Below are 14,560 nucleotides of genomic sequence, written 5' to 3'. Positions count from 1 at the left end.
CAGCCCATAGACTGTATATAAAAAGCCACAGCCTGTAGCCAGCTGTCACGTGACAAATGAACGATTCAAACCCAGAGAACCACAGTTGAGAGTCGTGAACTGATCATTTCTGTTTCCTGTGCTGACGGAGACCTTGCAGCTGCTGTGTAACGAGTGAACGTTAGAGTCCAAGACTATTCACGCATGCGTGAAAATTATGGAATTACTCACTGAGACAACCCGTTCCTCCGGAGTCACATACAAGATTAGGTCAAATGAACGAAACGTTCTTTGAACGACACAACACTACAGTCAGTCTGTGAGAGGTTGACAAACAGGATTAGAAGTTTAGTTACAATTAGCCAAATTAAGTCATAGTTTGTTTGCGTCCTCCACTTCCGGTGTTAGATGTGTTTCCCCAACGGTTATCCGTAAGTCACTAGATTTACCATAACACAGGTAACAAGACTTGTATGTATTGTCCTTCCAGGAGACTGTTTAAAAGGACAATTGTGGGCCTGAAAGCTAGTTCGGAACTAGCATAACGTTAGTTCCTGTAACTAGCCGCAACACAAATCCAACGCACCCTTTTTGATTGGGCAGACTAATTAAGCCGTCGCCCATGTTCACTTGCGGCGTCACAACTCACCTGTAACACTGCTAAAAACACCGCTGCTGCTGCTTTCACTGGTCAAGTGGCTTTTTTATTAAGAAGCTAACTGTTACCATTTAACTTAGCTGCTGTGTTCAAGGACCGTTGCCGCCACTTGAAACTTAGAGGCACTGTTCCAAAGGGTTTACCTTGCTACCTGTTAAGATGCCGGGCATCACTGCTTCAAGTAAGTGTTAGTTGTTTTTTTTCTAACATGCCTGTCATGAGTTGGACAAGTTGCTTGTCCGATGTAGCTCTCTGGCTGTTTGCTCATGCTGATCTGCTTTTGTTGGTGCCTGCTAGTTGCTGTTGATCTTATTCTGGCTATCATCTACAGTGCAGTATTTGCTTTTGTGTTAATTGTGAAATACTTTCTCAGTGGTTTGAGGTTACTTTCCCTTTGGTTGATTGTTTGACACCTGCAGTATAACGTCATTCCGTTTACTAGTTGACATACATGTTGGAAAACATATTTTTGAGCATTAGAAGTGTTAATGGCCTGAATTGTGTCATAATTCCCACATATAGCTTGACCAATTGTCAAGTAATATTGTATATTAACATGACTTTTGCCTTGCACCCACCACATTCAAACAAGTACCTTGAGATAAAGGCTTCACATGAGAGAAATATTTCAGCTGAAACCAATGAGTTCATGTGACCGTTTGCTTTACTGTTTTTCAGGCCTTACCTTTTGTGAGATTTATGCAGCTGCAGCAGCAACATTCAATGCAGCTGCACAGTGTCGCATAACATTTTATGAGAGAGTTGCCTGCTCAAAACCATTAATTTCAATAATTTTAAGATGTATAAATAAATACTTATCCTTAGCCTGCTGCTGCATAACAGGTGGATTGCTCTGCTTGGAGTTATCAGTCTCTATTCCCTAAACACTACACAGTATAGGTGTTCAGTGCAGCAGTGCATGTACAAATGCATCTTTGGGAGCGAATCTTTAAACTGAGCTGACTAAATTGAATCATCATTAGTCACTTAACAAATCAGTAGCTTTTCCGAGCTATTAACCTCATTAAACTTAATATAACAGCCTGGACCAGCAACAAAATGAATGTACTGAACCTGGCCTCATCAACAGTGATGCGTGCTAACGTACATACGACTATGAAGAGCATTTGAAAAGTGATGTGAACACTTGGCTTAGTGGGGAAAAAAGCAAAGGAACTGCATAGTCCGTGATTACGAATCTTTGAACTGAACTAAATGACCTGATTCAAATCAGCAAAGTGAGTCAAGACTTCCACCTGTGCTGGACAAATATAGGCTACTGGAGGTGTCATGCTGGGCAGCAATCGGTGGTGCAGGGTTCGTAGTAGTAGATTTCACATAAAAGCTGGTATTGGGCTCTGTACACTTTTTTTTTTTAATATGCAGTTTTGGTGGAGGGTATATTACTGGCACCTGTAACACCTCTCCCTGATTATTATTATCACTTCACAGTTTCTACTGTGCTGAGTTTAATGAGTGCTTGCATGGGTGAAGAGGTCAGTGCCTTGATGGCAAAAATATCTACACTGCACTTACTCATTGATAGAGCAATTTGAGTTGTATGTGTTAGTATTTGTTTATCTGAGCACTAAATTGAGCATTCGTACATGTATCATGAGGTCATTTCAGTGGACATTTTAGCATGTCATAGAATCAAACCACAATCGGTAAAAGCCCCTAATGGTCATTCATGCACATTAAATTGTTGCTATACTCTCCATTGATATTTAAAAAATCAGTTCCAGATGAGTTAGCTGACTGACTAGTTTGTTTACAGGATTGTGATGAAGACAGTTTTAAAAAAAAAAACTTGTTGGAAGTCCAAAGATTATCCCTAACATTTGTTATGTGTAGTTATGAGATCTCACCAAGATAACATGACGTAATGCAGTTTAAAAGGGTACTTTGAACAAAAGTACAGCTGATTACTGTGTTTTGTGGTGAATTTGTGGCCTCCAAACGTGTGTTGCCAACAGTGGAGTTGCAGAGTGCCCTCTTGTGAACAAACTTTGCAAGGACAACACTCATAACATGATTTAAGGCCTCTCTCTCCATTTCTTTAATTGTCATTTATGCCTGGTATAAACACTGATACCAATTCATCTGCAATTATCTCATATTGGCACATCGATTTTATTATATATTTAAATTATTGATTGGGCTGTAATTTGGATATTGCACTTGGCCATACTGTGATTTGCAGCCTTAATGTAAAATACAACATCTCCCTTGCGTTTAGAGTGAAAATCAATAAAGCTGACAATATCAATCACACAATTCAGTGGTACCTCTAACAAAGTAACGATATAAATACACAAAGTTATTTTCATTTTTTTCCTGTCCTGTTTCTCTCCTGTATAAGCTTTCCTATATCTCCATGTTTTTAAAAGAAATCATAAAATGGTTCCTAAATTCCCTTGAATACCCAATTTGTTATTTTTTACACTGACATTCATTACGCCGTATTATTGATCCAAGCATCAATTGTAGGTGCAACAGTTTTCTTCCAGTTAAAAACTATCATTCATTTTTGCCTGCAGTATAGCAAAATATTGTCCCTGAGCAAGACAACCCCTAGTTGCTCCAGAGGCATGCAACCTCTGATATGTATAGCAATTGTAAGTCGCTTTGGATAAAAGCGTCAGCTAAATGTAATGTAATTAATCAATTCTTCCATCGGTTAGTTCAGTATTGGGCAATTCACAGTAAAAGCTTTACCAAATTTGTTATCGCTGAAGAATATTTAATCAGTTTTTGTTTGATGTGCTAACAGCTACTTGAAGACATGAACACGGACGTGTACCCACTGTCTTTTTGTCAGGTTTGTTAACAATGCCTACTGAGACCAATATTATCTGTGCATCACGGCACACACTTAAACAGAAGACATTGTCACTTTTGTGAATATTGCTGATAATGGAAACTGCTTTGAGAAGCTACAATGTGTACGTGTACATGCTAACGTTTACAGGCAGCATTGTTGGTGTTGCATCAAAATGCATTTAGGTCGGGGAATTTAAGTCCCCCTTGCAGTTTTTTGTTCATTTTATATAAAGGAGCCTTCTCTTTTAGAGGAGTGAACACAATGAGAAGCAACACAGATGAGCGATATCTTTCAGCAGCAGAACAGATCGTAAAATCACTCTGTAAAATGAATAGGCCATGAGCAAGAAAAAGTACTCTTCAGATGTAATTGTCATAATTGTACACAGTATAACCCATCTGCTACATTTGCTCATAATGTTGGTCATATATCAAAGCCTTAAAACTCCCTTCTAATCTGCCCTCTGCTGTTATAGAAGCGCACACACACACACACACACACAATGAAATGTTCGAAATGAAAAGATGATAAAATTCAGTTCCCTTGATGGCTGATCTGACAATAAATCATGTCTGTTTAATGACGAGAGGGATAAATGACAATGTCAGCAATTAATTTGAAATGTTTCTTCAGTGGGGGGGGGTGTGTGTGTGTGTGTGTGTATGTAAAGTATATGTATCTGTGGATACAGTATGCATGAATGTACCTCTGTCACTTCAATACTTGCCACAATTAAACCTGACAGAAGTTGATATGATAGTAAAACGATCTAAATATAGATAGAAAGAGCTGACCGGATGTAATGTTCCAAATCCTATTCAGACATCCAAGCCATACTAATGCGCTGTAATTATCAACATGAGCGCTCCTCATGGTGTAAGAGGCATCACTTCAGTGTGTGGGTGTTGTCTGCATGTCCAATAATCCTAATCGCCGTCCCAATCCTTCCTTACTACTGCACCTGCTACTACTGCTGCTAATAACATTAGTAAAATATTTCTTCCTGTAACACTTTACTGTATCTACTGTAAAAACAGTTAAGCCAATGCTGCTGTAATGTATAACAAAATTAAAGGAATAGTTAAAGTAAAAATAAGTGTAGGGGTAGAGAAGAATTGTAACATTTAACAATAACATACACATGTGTAAGAACATGTTTTTTTTTCTTTCAAAAGTTACATCGTCTCACTTAAGGTAGCAAACAAAAACTTACTAACTGTAAACAGTTTTTATGCCTTTAAGACATTCATTTGGCAGACTCTTATGCCCAAAGTGACTTGCAATAAGTGCATTCAGACTTGTTTGAAAACTTAACGTTCTTTTAAACACAAACTAAAAAGGAATATCTTTGAGTTTTTAATATGTCACAGTAGGTGTAAAACTGCAAAACACAATGGCTGAAAGTTACTGTAGCTGCTTCATTCTCAGCGTGATGGTATTGTGCATGCTGGCTCACTGGTTAACTTGACATCTGTGCTTTTCCCACTATGTCAAGTGACACTGTATGCCCTATTTTGCTAATTTCTGTGATTAGTTAAAAAAACTTTTTTACTGGGTCAGGTTCATAAAACTATGGGTTTATTTCATAAAGCAATCTAAAATGTTTATTTGACAGAAAGGCTATGTTTTTGTCTTTGCATCTACACTATTGCTGGATTAATGTTACTTGGTACTTAGGAGGCTGAAGAAATCTTACCCCCTAACAATTATTTATGCAACAGTTCCCAGATCTGGATGTGGAAACTAGATCAGAACCAGTCTGTTGATGTAGGCAGTGAGATTGTGCATGCATGTCAGAGAGAGAGAAAGAGAGAGAGAGATTATTATATCTTTTTTTTAACCTCCAAGTAAACAAACATTTTGTCACACCTTCAGTAGGGAGCCAATAATTGAAACCTGTTGTGTTTTTTTTTTTGTTTTTTTTTTCACCACCTCGAACTCAATGGGAACTCTTCTGGCTCCTGAAGCGGTGAGGGATTCTAGGAACAAGACTGCCAATGCAGCATAATTCTTTGTCCTGCTTTTCACACAGTGTGAGCTATTCTCATGCTGTATATTATAAACATGCCGCTGGCATATTTAGGAATTCATATAAGCAGGATGTTACCTTGTACATTGTCATATTTTTAGTGGGATGTGCTGTTGTCTGTGCTGCTTGTGTGGCTCGCTTGTGTTGTGGTTTGGTGATCTGTATTGGTCAGCTCAGCAAACTTTATATAAAGTCTGAAAAAACTACTTTACTAAAGCATAGCGATATTCTCATCAGACAGAAAGATGGGAATACAAAACCATGTCACCATATGTATGATTAAAATGTTGAACTTTAACTATATTATTTCATTCCGGTTTTAAATAGATTTTACTATTGAATAATCTGTGTTGTTAACCTATAAACACTAAAACTAGCATATGCCACACATCAAAGATGGGGCATGTTGAATTTCTTGGAAGAAACTTCACTATGAATTCTCTATAAACTAACCTGGAAAATTTTTTTTTCAAAACATCTGCAATGGGACTGGAATCACTGCTGGGGCAGATATCAAGTTCTTTCTTTGCCTTATGGACAGTATATTTTTGCAAGAACCTGCCTGTATAAATACAATTATTTAATACTATTGCTGTGAAGGGATAGTTTGGGATTTTTGAAGTGGGTCTGTATGGGATACTTATCCATGGTCAGCGTATTACTGCAGTAAATGGCAGTCAGCGCATCTCCAGCTTGGAGAAACAAGCTGTACCGGTACAGAAGCTAAGCAATCTACTGCTGTGGACAGGGTCAGCAGCAAAATGTGTTTTAGCCACCTAAAAGACACGCCGACCACCATCTACTTATCCATAGTCAAGTAATAATGGATACGTACTTCATACAGCCCCACTTCAAATATCCTGAACTATTGCTTTAATCACAAATTTACATAGTAGTTAAATCTAATTAGAAGATCTTCGTCCTTTTGCCAGTTGATGAATAAATATGCTCCATCTGCTGACGCAAGTCATGTGAAAGGGTTGAAAGCTCTGGAAAAAGCTTGATTACATGTAAATGGCCCATGGTCTTTAAATTAGAGCCCGACTGATTTATCGTTTTGCGGATATTATCGGCCAATATAAGCTACTTGCTGCTATATCTGCATCGGCATTTTTAACAGCTGATATGACTATTAAAGAAACAGTCGGATCCTTCCCTCAGGTCATAAGTGTTGCATAGTTTGCCCACCAGAGGGCGCTTTGCAGCTCCTCTGTTCAAAATAGTGCAGCACCACATAACAAAACATCAGCTGAGCTCAGGGCCTTTCTCAATCTGTGTTCTTGTCTGTACTTGTGAAACGTAATCTTTCGTGGCTCAAGTGCTGTCCCAGTACACAAGTTTGCATTTTGGCAAGAACGGTTCAAATTCCCCAAAGTGTTCTTGACACGCCCATTTTGCCGAGGATACATCAGTTGGTAACTTGTTCGAACTTGACGACACAGAGATCCCAGCATTCATTTCGGCATTCAAGCGACAGAGTGATGGCAAGAAGCTGAGAGAGAGGCCAACAACAGAACGTATTTTCACCACTAAATCCACTTCTGAGAAGTTTTGAGGCAAGAAATAAACTGTGTAGATGTCGAATATTGGCAGTTTTACTAAAAATGATAGCGAATCGAAAAATCTGGTCTTGTGGAACTTTATTAGACATTACATTGCTAGTGTACAGTAGAGTTATGGTCACAGTATTTGCCTTTTATTTGCTTTTATTTTATATAATTTTTATGTCTGTGCAAATATATCTTGTTAAGTTAAAGCCTACATTTAACCCGATTCTGAGCTTTTTGTTTTGGGGGATAAAGCCTGGCTGTTATAATTAGAGCAATGCAGGCGACCTCTGCCCTTGGTATTGCGCAATACCAGCAAGAACGCATCGTCTCAAACCGTCAGCAGCGTTATGTGTGCTGGTGACTATGCAAGTTCATTCTTCCAAGAACGACTAGCAGGAACGTTCTCCCTTAAGAGAAACACCCTCAGTCTGCCGGAACTACGGTGAGTAGCTCCTTTTTATAGCTCAGTTTTAAAGGTGAGTTGGTCATTTGTCACGTCAGTTACGTGACTTAAATAATAATAAAAACAAACTTCATCACTTCTCCTCTCCTCCTGAAAACATTCATACCAGACTTGCTAACTGACCGTTTTTCACTGCACTCTCCTGGGTCACAGCAGGATGTTTAATGTTACAGTAGGTGATTGGTAGAGGCTAATGTTTCGCTGACAGACGTGTGGTAGATGTATTTCTGAAACAGCGCGGCACTTCTAGTGAACAGTCCTCATTTCTCCCCAGTTCATTACTTCTAAATATTCTCTAACATCACTTACAGCAGCTAACGCTGCCCATTCGTAAATTAGCCACAAAGCCAATGGCATGTTTATCAGTATAGCGCTAACGTTCTTAATGAGCAGTAAATTATATTGTTTAACGTATTCTAAATATATCTGCGAGCTGCTTGTATCAGCCGATATATTGGCTATCAAAATTGTCATCAGACTAAAAAATACCATATCGGCCGGGCTCTACTTTAAATTGGGATTGTCATCTTTTACTATATCAAATTTGTTTTTTATGTTTTAGTGGGCAGATGTAGTGAACAGGTTGACACACAAACACCTAAACCTGAGTAAAATACACGTATTAAAAGCTTTATAAGTGCATTTGTTCTAATGTCAGTGAAGTAGTCAATAATAGAAAGGTGTAGTAATATTTAAATATCCCTGCTTTCAAATCTGCCAAAGACTGAGTGAGTACTACGAGGATGTACTGTCAGCTACTGTCACTTACATAAAGGTCAGCCATATGCGACAAAAACAAACTTTTACTTTTTACTTCCAAACAGGCCAGTTAACATAATTGACCAGTTAACATAATTTACCAGTCAAGCAATGCCAGCACATTCTTCAACATCAGACATCTGATTACTTTGAAAATTACACACAGACATATTATGTTGTAAACACGCACAGAACACACACACACACACACACACACACAAACCTCCTAGATCACCAGGATGCCCTGTGGTTTGACCTTTTTTAAAGATTTAAAATTGCAGTCCTCCCTTGTGGAAATGAAACTCTACTAAGTAGGTTCTTTACAACTCTGCAGTCTGTTTTTGTACACCCGTGAATTTTTTTTTTGTTATTATACGTTATTTAATGCTCAAGGCTTTGTGAACCCTGAAACATACCACAACAAGGTATTTTTCAGTTTTACAAATGTAGCAGTTTTTCTTAGCTTCGTTCTGAAGTGATCAAAAATAGCATTTTTGTTTCTCAAAACATGGTTTTGTGAATATGTCATCACTAGGTCAGTACGTGGACCTTAGATAGCCCAAAAGTGAAGTCCCTTGAACCTGTATTCCTTTTAAAGGCCAGCAGGAGCTGACTCCACTACTTCGGAAAAAAAAAAAATTCGATATGAGAAATTTACCCTATGTCTCACTCGATTTATTATCTCAGCAAATCCTTTCAAGTCTTCAATACGGCATGATGTTTATTTAGGAAATGATGGTCCCCTTTAGAGTAAAAGAGATGATCAAGCAGGGAATGTTTTAGGACGTGGCTTCCTTATCCTTGACAAGTCACAACCACAATGACCTGTCAGGCATAGCAATGTGTAGACATGTGTCACCATTTCTGAATGCGGTCACTTCTGGTTCTGACGGCCAAAATGCCAGACTCTGGGCTTCAAAACGGTAGTCCACAAGCCAATGTGTGACGTCACAGTGGCTACGTCCACTTCTTTTATACAGTCTATGCATAGAACACATTTAAGATGATACTTTTGTTGGAAATGAAAGTCGGGAACAAAAGCACCATCTAACCTCACAACCTCTCCTTTACGAGAGGTCTCTCCATTTGCAGTTATGGACAAACACTGGTTTGCTCTTTGATTTTCATGGATCACCTCTGGGAGAAAACATTAAAGGATGAAAGGCCTCACTATCTCCACTGGATCAGTGGATCTGCCCAGGGCCTCGCAACAACAGCCACACTACCCCGATGCTGCCACCACTGCCTTCTGTTTTGCGGCATGTCCTATTTACTTATTTATCCGTCTCTCCTCCGCCCACAACTCCAACTTCTTATCTCAACCATTAAAATTAATCCTCATCTAAAAATACCTACTCTTGCTCATCAGAGAGGATGCAAAGAGGAGATGGTCTCCCTCCCTCCTTCTTGCCTCACTCTCTCTGACAAGTGCCCAAGTATCTGTGTGTTGAGGAAGTGCTCTCCCTTCTACTTCTGAGGTAGAAAAATGACAAACACAACCTGTGTTTGTAAAACTGAGATCTTAATCACACACTGCCATACTTCGCTGCTTACTGAGGCCTGATTGTGACTGCATGTCTGCCTTAATGTTTGCTGTTTTCAAAAAGGACTGCGTGGGTGTGTTGACACTGTTAAAGCCATCAATGTAGTAATTCAGCTCTATAGTCCTATTATCGGTAACATGAGTTGGGAAAATGGCGAAAGCAGGAAAGCAAAACATGTTATTAGCTAAAGACCTCTTAGAACACACATTTGGGATGGGACAGTGTGTTCAGGTGATGTTTTTGAAAACAAGTGCTTTGTAAATGGACCAGCGCCTTTTATTGTCTTCGACCACTAAATGCGCTTCACACTCACTACATGTCGCATTCACTCCGTTCACACACATTCATACTCTGATGGCAGTGGCTACCATGCAAGGTGCAAACTGCTCATCAGAAACGAATACATGCACACACGCTCACACACCGATGGCACTTTGGGGTTCAGTATCTTGCCCAAGGACACTTAGACGTGCAGAATGGATAAGCCGGGGATCGAACCGCCAACATAATCAGAATCGGCTTTATTGCCAGGTATGTGTACACATACGAGGAATTTGACTCTGGATTGTACATTGCTCACAATGTACTTACAAAATCACAATGATAAAAATAAAATCAGACACAGACTTCAGTGTAGACAATACAAATATCTCATGATTAGTGGACGACCTTCTCTACTTTCAGAGCCGCACTTGCTAAATGGGGAGAATGTGAATTGCATAAAAAAAAAAAAAAAAAAGATACTACATAACTGCTATCATCACTGTCTTCAATGCTCTGAAGATCGTGGAGATGGTCGCAGACTTCAGAAAGAACCTAGCCCCACCCTCCCCCATCATCCTGTGTGACTCCCCAGTCGCCACTGTGAACTCCTTCTGCTTCCTGGGCAGCATAATCTCCCAGGACCTCAAGTGGGAGCTGAACATCACCTCCCTCTCCAAGAAGGCCCAGCAGAGGATGTACTTTCTGCGGCAGCTGAAGAAGTTCAGCCTGCCAAAGACAATGATGGTGCACTTCTACACCGCCATCATTGAGTCCATCCTCACCTCCTCCATCACCATCTGGTACACTGCTGCCTCAGCCAGGGACAAAGGCAGACTGCAGCGTATCATTCGCTCTGCAGAGAAGGTGATTGGCTGCAATCTTCCATCACTTCAGGACCTGTACGCCTTGAGGACTCTGAGGTGTGCAGGAAAGATTGCAGCTGACCCCACCTCAGACACAAACTGTTTCAGACTCTCCTCTGGAAGGAGGCTGCGGTCCATCAGGACCAAAACCTCTCGCCACAAGAACAGTTTCTTTCCGATGGCAGTGGGCTTCCTCAACAAGGCCGGGTCCACACTGTCAGTGACTCCCCAAACTCTCATACACTCTCCTGACTGACTCCCACACTTTACAACAATGCTTAACTGTGCTTTATGCTTATGTTGCCAACTTTTTCACATACTTGTCAGCATTGTATTATAGTAATAGTATTGTTTTTGTATAATTTTTTAGATCTCCTTACTTTTTATATATTTATATTACTATTTATGTGTACTGTAAGCACCAATTCATACCAAGGCAAATTCCTCATATGTGAAAATGTACTTGGCAATAAACCCGATTGTCACCAAAATTGGTAAATTGTTTGATGGTGAGATGCTGGCGTCACCCTCTACCTTAAAGTTTTTACACTGATACTAACACACAGAGGCAATGCAATCATGACGACCTGTAAAGCTGTTCGGGTTGGGGGGTGGGTGTGGGTGTGTGAGTGTGTGTGTGAGAGAGAGAGAGTGACCTTGTGATTATGCCCCAGTGTGATGCTTTGGCCTCACTGATTACCTGTCAGCAGGTTTTGTTCCCGTGTGTGTGTGTGTGTGTGTGTGTGTGTGTGTGTGTGTGTGTGTGCCACACACACAAGCCAGCAACAGACAATACCCACTGGGCAGGTCACCACACTGTTGCAGGAAGCATATTGCTGTTTAAAAGGAGCAGGCGCGCACACACACATAAATGGGCCCATGCAGGGTCGGGAACATAGATTGTCTATTAAGGAGTGTATTAGGAGAACCCAGGGGTCTGACATTGAGACAGTTTGTGTGCCATTAGAGCGGGATTTTATGTTGTTTGGTGTCCAGTGATACTGTGTGTGTGTGTGTGTGTGTGTGTGTGTGTGTGTGAGAGAGAGACACACACACACACGGGCGCACAGCACACAGACAAACATTTATCATTCAATGAACTCTCCAACATGGGAGACTTAAGCCAGCAGGAGGCATATTTGGAGAAACTACTGATTCGGAGTCTTGTCATTTTCCTGCTTCATACCGAAGTGGAAAATTAATGTTTTGGTTTTTACAGACAAGCAGTGATCAAACCCTTCAGTGATGTGTCTCTTTGGACTGCATCTTTCTGGGACTGAAAACTAGTTTAAAAGAACTCTATGACCCACACAAATCTTCATCTCTCATGATTGATTTCTATTTTGGTCCTCTTCATCTGCAACATCATATCTCAGCATGTGTGACTTACTTGTCCTAGAAGAGCTGGATTTGTGATGTAATGAGCTCCGTAAATGTTTTTTTCCCCTGGAAATTAAAAGCAAGATTTTGATTTTGTGTTAATAGTTCATTAACAGATATTGGCTGTTCATGGTGTGCATAGAAATGTCACAGACTTTTATTAGTTTAGCAGCAGGGTGGCTTAGTGAGCCAGGATATTGTCCTTAACCTTTAGAACCTACTGTAGATGAGGTGTCCTCTACTGTTTTATCAAATATAAGACTGAGCCTTTCCATAACAACAAACTTTTAAGAACCTGTGAGATATTGGCACTAGATTGTCTTTAATGTCTCCACTGTATTTTACAAAGCAGGACACTTTGTAAATATTTCCCAGAGAGTGGCCCAGAAGTGTGCCGAATAACTGTTTAATATGTTTAGCAGATTTTTTCAATATTCTTGATTGATTAATCTAATATGCTTTAATTTCTTACATTTGTTTTCAGCTCCCTATTCTCCCAAAATTCCTTTCAGGGTATTGCCTAACATACATATCCCTTTTAGATATTGATTGTTAAAATAATAGATCACTCAAAATTAACAGCACAACTATTGCTGCCTGAGAGTATGTGTAACTTAATGTAGAATCACTTCCTGAGCAGGGCCAAAATTCAGTTTAAAAAAACTTTTCTCTCAAAAGCACGTGGAAGCTGTGTCATCCAAGAGAGACATACCGGAAAAGAAACCGCTTTAAATGAATTTAGCATGGTTTTACAAAATTCACTCGCCTCCAGATTGAGGCCAGTGGCTGTACTGTCTTTTAGTTTTGTTTTAGTTTGCACCAACGTCTGAGGGAAATATGTCTTTTTAGCTGCTAAATGCTCCACTATTTTCCAGAGGTGGGAGTAAGTCACAAATATCCAAATCTCAAGCAAGTCCCAAGTTACTTTGAAAGACAAGCAAGTCACAAGTCAAGTCATATGAAATTCTTAGGAATTTAGTTTGTTTAAACCGTTTGAGAGGTGGCAATTCAACTGTAAGAACAGAAACACACAATGTTCTCACATCTTCCAAAATGATCAAACTATATTGAACTATACACAGGTTTTATATTATTTAGTCTACTATAGGCTTCACTGATTATTGAAATGGGGTAGAAAAATGGAGTAAAAGAAACACTTGTCAGTTATGGTAACCTCTTTCTTACCATTACTGTGAAATTAAAAATTTTATACCAATGCCATGAAAAATTTATATTTTACAGTTTTTTGTTTAGTTGTTTTTTGCTTCAAAAACAACACTGCTGTTGCATCACGCTGTAGATTGACGCAGATGTGTTTTTGTTTTTTTTTTTGCTGGTAGACCATGAACTTCCTACTTAAAGTTGGATAGCGTTATTTTCAAAATTTTAAAAAGTGCCAGTCATTGGCACAATTGGTTGCAATTCATTCTGCCTACCCACCAAATAATAGGGGCTGGCCCTTCCTTACAGCGCGGGCTCTCGTTAGCTGTTGTAGGCTGTGGATGTGATGTGAGCTCCTATTTGGTCGAAATAGCAGTCAGTCGAAAGGTCAGAGTTCAGTGGCTAACTTGAATACATGAGATTGCATAATTTGTTTGCATCCAAATTGGAGTTATTACAGTTATAATGACAAACTAGCCATGTCTGCCGGCAAATATGAAACTATTCAGCAGCAGACACTGGGGATTTATTGATGGAATAATGTGTTTTGGACTAAATGTTTTTACTGGATTTGACGTTACCATTTTTGTTGGAATATAATCTATCGGTGGATTAAGTTACTATGAGGATCACCAGGATTTTAGCTTTCAAACGGTGTATCATGAGTATGAACTTAACATAGCAGTTGTGGGCACATAAAAAAAGCTGTCATCAGGACCTGTTATCACCAGGGATGTTAGGAGGTGGTCACATAAAGTTACAACAGCACCAAACTGCAGCCAAACAACTGGATAAACTTAATGCTAGCTTTCTATGCGTTTGAACAGCCTATAAGTTAGCTAAAAAGCCACAGTCACGTAACGTACCTTTCTTTATGGGTTCTGTAGTAACGGATGAAGTTTGATGTTGTGTTGGTCGTGTCACTTATCTTTGAGCTGCAGACCTTGCTCACCACTGTTCTTTTCTTGGTTACGAAATGTGAAATGCTTTAAAGAAAGACTTTTGGCATCATTACTAGTTCTAAACTTGCTTTTCAGTATCAGACCCTAACTTATGACCTCTCGGCCAATATCCACCAAGTGAAAT

At 39.6% G+C, this 14,560-nt stretch overlaps 1 long non-coding RNA gene across 1 annotated transcript in view; it reads left to right on the top strand.

The window, feature by feature from the left end:
• The first annotated feature begins 296 nt into the window (after positions 1-296).
• LOC119885418 overlaps positions 297-14,560 on the top strand; it is an 82,730-nt gene continuing 68,466 nt past the window's right edge. Inside the window, exon 1 of the long non-coding RNA XR_005441338.1 lies at positions 297-818. This is a non-coding gene — a long non-coding RNA (uncharacterized LOC119885418). The remainder of the gene's footprint in view (positions 819-14,560) is intronic.

The sequence above is a fragment of the Micropterus salmoides genome, unplaced genomic scaffold (assembly GCF_014851395.1).
Source record: "Micropterus salmoides isolate LMB-PRFRI ecotype aquatic unplaced genomic scaffold, ASM1485139v1 Ms_hic_scaffold_4, whole genome shotgun sequence".
NCBI lineage: Eukaryota > Metazoa > Chordata > Actinopteri > Centrarchiformes > Centrarchidae > Micropterus > Micropterus salmoides.
The sequence above is the reverse complement of the archived record's forward strand: the minus strand, read 5'-3'. Positions and strand labels throughout refer to the sequence as shown.